Here is a 7,769-nt window from a genome sequence, read left to right on the forward strand (position 1 = left end):
TTTCAAACCAAGCTCGGTCTGTAAGAAGAAATGGCAATGGTTCAAATTGCTAATTTGTCACTAATATCAGTCTATCAGACATTCTGTCAGTCTGTGTCACTCACATCAGTTCCACCTGTTGCTCGGTTAGACACACCTGTGCATTAAAACTGCGGCTGAGTTGATCGGAGATTTAAATCGATCATGTGTGTACTATTTGTGGTGTTGAAAACTGGCATTTATCAGAAATGCTCAGGACAAAGTGTTGGAATTGGGATTAAAAGTATGAACGTTAAATTGTAAAATTAATTAATGCAACCTCTTTCAGCAAAATCACAATGATATTTTACACAAACAAGAAAAATAATTTTTCAATGTGTGACTTTCATAATGACGTGATCCACCCAGAATGCTTCATTGTGGAATCCTATTTAACTTCAGGCAGAGTTTAAGGTTTGTCCAATTTGGTTATAAAATCCTGCATAAAACCCACCGACACTGATAACCGATGTCCACCCAAGTCCTTTCTTTGTGAAACAATTTATTTTCTAATTATCCACCATACACTTCTCACCCTCGTACACTGCACACGATGAACTTGAGAATCCCCATTTGTTGCAATATTATTTGGTTCTATTTTTATTTATTCTTACTTTTAGTTAACAGTTAAACCAACCAGATTCAATTCACTTCCACATTACATCAGAGAGTTTTATTCTACCTTGATACTTGATCAGTTCCAAGGAGTACAAGCCACTGAGATGCTATACATCCTCACGTGCTTGCACGAAAACAATTTTACATTTCAAGGCATTTTATACCTCCATGGGAGAGCGGTGGGGGCTACCAACTCAGACTGCATACGTGTCCTCTCAGTGCTGAGAAGCACACAACATTCATTTCGAGGCAAAGGTTCGCCGTTATCAGCACAGGTCACACTGCTCCAGAGAAAGACATTTTATCAACATTTAGGGCAAAAGACTCTTGGCTAAAAAGGACAGCCAATTCAACTTATAGCATAAAACTTACATTTCTCAAACGCCATTTGTTACAATTTAGAATACATTATTATAAATTTTTCCTGCACAACATGATGACACGTCGGCCCCAAAGCAAGCATTCTGACTGGGCAGATAACTCATCTCTATGACGTAAATATGGTTTGTACTCTTCTGAGCCTGGTATATGGGACCAATCACAAGCCATAACACAATGCTGAGGCCTAAGTCACATTTGCTCTATGGCGAGGATACGGCGGCCGTACGCCCTCTGAATTGACAGAAATGTGCGGTGGCCACAGAGTTTCTGCGGTGGCCTCAGGGTGGCCCTATGCCATTTGGCTATCTTTTACAGGCCGTAGGGGTCACCGTGGAATTATAGCGCGGAGTTATAACTTTTTTCATTTCTACGTTCGCCGGAGCAATTCGACAAGCCAAAAAAAAACTGGGAAAAAAAAAAATTACCCACTCATTACCGTCCGTCTGACCGCACGGTTGCCTTAGGCCCTCCCTGCGATCCCCCTGCGGTCGCCTTGCGGGCACCTTGAGGCTACCTTGCGTCTGCCTTGAAAATTCAATGGCACCCGCAGGGCCCCCTTAAGGTCACCGTGCGACATCAAATCAAAGACCGTACGGCAACCCCACGTTTTCGGTCTCCACAATTTCTAAATATGCCGTGCGGCTCCCCGAAAAATAAAATCATATGTGACTGCTACATTGTGTGACCGTGGAAATACTGCGGCCGCCATATAATTGCTAGTGGCCGGAAATTTTGGAGAACCCACGGCCGCCGTGGCAAATGTGACTTCGACCTTATCCACACACAACACATGATCTCTGTTCGACCACAACCTCACTTGAGCAGCAGTGACTGGAGAATTGTCACTCTCAAACACATTCATAGCTAATGCAAGGTCAGCAGGTTGAATGGTATTGTTACTATCAGTGATGGGTACCAGTAGTCGACTGAATGCGTCAGCACAATTTCCAGTGCCAGGCCTGTAACGAATAGTATAATTGAAACCAGACAACATCAAGGCCCACAGCTAAACACGTGATGAAACATTGGTGTTGATTCCCTTGTTCCCTGAAAGCAAGAAGGTGAGCGGTTTGTGATCAGTTTCAAGCTCAAATTTATGACCAAACAAATACTGATGCATCTTGGTTACCCAAAACACAGCCTCATGCTTCTTTATCAACCATTCCATGGGTATTTCAGCTTTCGTCAAGCTTCTGGAAGCATACGCAACAGGTTGTAACTTGCCCGACTCATTGGCTTGTTGTAACACACAGCCGACCCCACAGGTACTGGCATCACGTGACAATACAAGATGCTTACATGGATCATAATGAGCAAGCAACTTGTTAGAACACAATAAACCTTTCGCTTCCTTGAAGGCATCATCCTGGGCCTTGCCCCAAACCCAAGTTTTCCTTTTCCGAAGTAACTGCTGTTGGGGTTCTTCCACTGTGCTCACCCGTGGCATAAAACTGCCAAGATGGTTGAGCAAACCCAAAAAGGAACGCAATTGTGACATATTTTCTGGTTTGGGTTTTGTTCTTGATTGCTTCGACTTTGCAATCACACGGCATGATCCCAGCGGCAATGACTCTTCTGCCGAGGAATACAACTTCGGGCACCAGAAACACACATTTCTCACGGTTCATTCTGAGCCCTACTTTGTACAAACGACACAGGACTACCTCCAGGTTACTCAGGTGTTCTGCAATGTTGCAGCCCATGAGCAGCATGTCATCCTGAAACACGACAGTCTTTGGCACAGATTTCAATCGACTCCATGTTTATGCCTGATGTTGGCTTAATGGTTTGGGTGTCGGACTTTGGATCCTTGGATCCTGAGTTCAAATCCCGCTCAGCTGTTGAATTAATACCAGGTGGGGTAAACTCGGCCTGTCATCCTTCCGAAGTTGGCAAAATGAGTGTCATCATGCTGGTATACTGTGTCGGAGTGGTGACCCATCTAGGATTGTGCCCAATAGCCAAGGAGACTGCCAAAGCAGCACCAACGCTCTGCACAGAGTATTGTCCCGATCTCCTTTCTCCTCCTCCTCTCCATGTTTATTTGAAAGATGACAGCTGCTGAACGTATTCCAAAAGGACAGCGATTGTAGATGAACAGCCCCTTATCAGTGTTGATGCACGTGAGTTTCCTTGACTCCTTATCCACCTCTTGTGTCATGTAGGCAGATATCACATCCAACTTGGTGAATGACTTTCCACCAGCGAATGTCGAAAACAGGTCATCTACTTTGGGCAGTGGATACTGATCCTGCATGGAGTGGCGATTTATGGTCACCTTGTAGTCCCCGCAGATCTTCACTGTCCCATTACCTTTCAGGACCGGAACAATTGGACTAGGCCATTCATTGAACTCAACAGGAGAGATGACCCCTTCACTATGGAGTCTCTCAAGTTCACACTCGATCTTTTCCCTCATCGAATAGGGAACAGACCTTGCTTTACAGTTGATGGGCTTTGTTTCCGAGTCCATGTGAAGCTTTACTTTCATCCCGATGAAGAATCCAATTCCTCGCTCAAACAGAGATGGAAACTGATCCAGCACTTGAGCACAACTGGAAGTCTCCACTGAAGACAGCTTGTTGATCGCATGCCAGTTCAGCTTTATGCTCTCAAGCCAGTTCCAACCGAGTAATATAGGTCCATTGTCTGGTATAACCCACATTGGCAGTTCATAAGTCACAGCATCATAAGACACACTGACACGAAGTTTGGCCTTCACTGGACTCAATTTGGGCTTCACAGCCTCATTATCCCACAATTTGTCAATTGTCTCCTGGCTCAAAATTGACTGACTCGCCCCTGTGTCCACTTCCATTGACACCTGCTTGCCATTCAGCTGAAGAACAACAGTTATCGGTGCGGTGCTGCCATGGATTGCATACATCTCACACTCCTCACCATGCAGTGACGACTCATCAGCTCCAGCAACATGCTCACCATCTTCCACATGATGGGTAGTGCCAATACTATAATCACTGCTGGATTGGGAACACCTCTTTTGAAGATGCCCGATCTTGCCACATCCGTTACATGTGTACCGTTTGAAACAGTACTGGTGAGTCATATGATTTGCACCACAACGACAACACAAGTTCTTGGGGCCTCTTGCTACCGATGAAACGGGTTCAAAACACACAATTGGCTTCGATGTTGCTTTATACGAATGTAGAGCAATCAAATTTACAGTATCTGCACTTGAAGAGTTCTGGCTCTTCGACGAGATCTCCTTCAGGTTTTCAGCAGTTGCCAAACACACCTGTGCAATCTTCACTGCTTTTCCTCGATCAGGGTCATCTTCTTTTGAGCAAGGAGTTTTCGTAAGATGACATCATGATTTACCCCAATCACAAAAATGTCTCGGACCATCTCATCCAGCACAGCACCAAACTGACACGGTTCTGCTCAACGGCGCAAATCAGCGACAAAACGGGGAATGTCCTAATGTTCCTGGCGAGTGTGTGAATAAAACTTATACCTTGATATGATTAGATCAGCTTGATATGATTACAGGATATATTTGAAGTTTGCGTAATACCGAGTCAGTTTATTGTATCACATGGTGTAATTGTTGAGCTGACAAAGGAGATTGGAGAGTTGAGAGGAGTTTTCCAGAGAGAGAGAGAGAGAGAGAGAGAGAGAGAGAGAGAGAGAGAGAGAGAGAGAGAGAGAGAGAGAGAGAGAGAGAGAGAGAGAGAGAGAGAGAGAGAGAGAGAGAGAGAGAGAGAGAGAGAGAGAGAGAGAGAGAGAGAGAGAGAGAGAGAGAGAGAGAGAGAGAGAGAGAGAGAGAGAGAGAGAGAGAGAGAGAGAGAGAGAGAGAGAGAGAGAGAGAGAGAGAGAGAGAGAGAGAGAGAGATAGAGATAGAGATAGAGATAGAGATAGAGATAGAGATAGAGATAGAGATAGAGATAGAGGAGAAGACATTGAGTTTTTGAGACATTAAACTTAACTTGATTACATTTGCCCCACTGGGAGATCTTGTCCAAGTCCGAATTTAAAGAGGTGGTTGTGATGAAACGAGAAGTGGATCGAGTGAGGGAAGACGGGGCAGATGGGAAAGACATGGAGGAATGTAATGTTGAGTTATCAGCGCACGAGAACATTTGGTTATTTGTGGAAGAAAGAAGGTCATTGATAAAAAGAAGGAAGAGTGTTCGGGACAGAACGGAACCCTGAGGTCCACCGTTGTTGATAGGGAAGGGGGAGATGTTGAAACATCAACAATTACGGAGATAGAGCGGTCGGAGAGAGAGCTCAATATGAGAGAGCAGAGTGAAGGAGGAAAGCTGAAAGCCGATCTGTTCAGCTACTTCAGAGAAGACAATTTTGAAGGTTTAAAAAACAAACAAACACAATATGGCTGTCAAATCACGTGACCGATGTGACCGATGTGACCGATGCCATCATCAATTTTTTTCTGTGGACCATTTTATCCCTCAATGCCCCTCATAGTGGGGCAGATAACAGCAATTTTTGAGAGGAATCGTGCAAATGATGATACAAGCATCAAATTTAGCACATTTGTTCTCCAGGCGATTCTAATCAAATTTGCCTGATTGGCCATTTGAAAATCCAAATTTTGAAAAATTTGAAAAAAAAAGAAACTTCAAAAAAGTCAGGATCACGAATCAATGTTGGATGTTGGTTGAGATTGGTGAATATTTCAGAAACATCATCAAAGACGATCCAAGTCTGCCATGCAGTTTTATTCCCTTTTCCGCGGAAGGCAGACACGAGGTCACATCCAGTGAACCATGGAAGTATGGGATCCCTCTAGCTTTCTCAGGCCCTGTTGCAGAAACTACCTCATGGACTGGAATCCATCACGCCTTGGCTCCTTGGCCAAAGGCAATCCACATGTTCTCAAGACCGAGTTCCTGTAAGGATGGCAGCACAGATATTGCTGTATCAAATATTCGGGTGTCAGCTTCTTCATGACAACATGGAGACACAGCATCCAGTGACTTCCTTGTGTTGCTCATGGCATCTTCTCCTTTTGTGACAATGACTGTGCTTGTCGTCTGTGCTTCACACATCTTTTCCACAAGGAAGTGAAACAGCTCAGTCTTGTTGCTGTCATCTCGAAGAAAGCTTCTCCAGTTACTTGGGGTCTTACTGGTTCCTGTCACTCTTCTTCTGATTCCTTGCCCCCTTTTCGACCTTGCCTCGGACTTCAGACTTGACTTCTTGTACACATCAAACACTACGTCCACCCTCTCGTACCTGGCACCAGAGGATTCCACCTTTGGGATGATGTCTTCTTTAGCATAGTCATCAAATATCTTTGACGTGCGTGGACGTTGGGCATTGATAAGTACTGAGCCATCAATGATGACTGCATCTCCCCTTGGTTCTCTGTCTGGGATGTTCACTTGCGCTTCAAGAATTTCAGCCAGCTGTGACTTCAAATTTTTTTGAAGTTTTTATTTTTATTTTTAATTTTTCAAAATTTGGATTTTCAAATGGCCAATCAAGCAAATTTGATGCTTGTATCATCATTTGCACGATTTTTATACTATCTACTACACTATCAACAATTTTCATTCTGATCAGATGTGGCGTTCCACATGTGCAATTATGACGTCATAACGAAGGCACCGAAAACATTAAAAAATCTCATATTCCCCATGAGGAGGACTTGTCGTGTGTCAAGTTTAAATGTATTTCTTGTTGCGGTTTCAGCGATGAAGAGATCCAAACACAATGTCCTCTTCCTTCGGTGAGGGTAAAAAACGGTACGGCACGGCACGGCACGGTACGGCACGGCACGACACGGCACGGTACGGTACGGCACGACACGGCACGGTACGGCACGGTACGGTACGGCACGGCACGGCACGACACGGCACGGTACGGAACGGTACGGCACGGCACGGTACGGCACGGTACGGTACGGCACGGTACGGCACGGCACGGCACGGCACGGCACGGTACGGCACGGCATCGCAACATGGGCGGGTCACATGACTGATTAACCACGCCCCGGTGTACCCACGTGTGTTTACATTAGCATAAACTACTAAAACATCTCGATGTTGTGTGTTCGTGTTTGTGCCCCGAACTTGTAAAACGGATGGTAATTACCAATTAGATTGTTTATTCACTGTATTTTCTGGATTAAAATGTAATCTAGAAAAATGCAACATTTACCGTGAAAAAAACCGGGAATTCTTTAATAACAAATATCTGGTGACCCGTGAATCGGTTCAGTGTTATTGAAATGAGAGCGAGAGATGAACCCTCAGAGTTTAGGCTTTATTCCATTTGATTGGAGCCGCTTCTACGGGCACACCGGGGAATACAGGTTCAGCGAGGAGTACATAAGCAGTAACGTATACATGTGCGATTAATCATTGCAGAATAAATCCGCGTAAGCACGGAGTTCGATATAATCTCCATTCTCACCAGTCAATGAGGACCTTCAGTTAACGAGCATCAAGTGAACAGCCAATGTAAATGGCAATGCCCCGGGGACAACCACTCGTGCCGCAGAGACCTCCCCTTATACGCGAGACGCACAACATGTGATCCCGCGTCATGTCCCTCAATTCACCTCAATTCACCACAGTTATTTTCGTGTTCGCCGTTCTATTCAGTTCCGTCTCATGTCCTGTCCGGACGGTTTGGTGTGCAGACAACTGTTCATGTGATTTGAAAAAAGGATGCAGCCAATCACGTCACTCGGTAAATATCGCGATATCTGCCGAGACTTGAAGAAGAAGAAGAAGAAGATTCAGATGAAGAAAAAAAG

Source organism: Eptatretus burgeri, chromosome 1 (assembly GCF_056783735.1).
Source record: "Eptatretus burgeri isolate ZD-2024b chromosome 1, Ebu_testis_v1, whole genome shotgun sequence".
Lineage (NCBI taxonomy): Eukaryota > Metazoa > Chordata > Myxini > Myxiniformes > Myxinidae > Eptatretus > Eptatretus burgeri.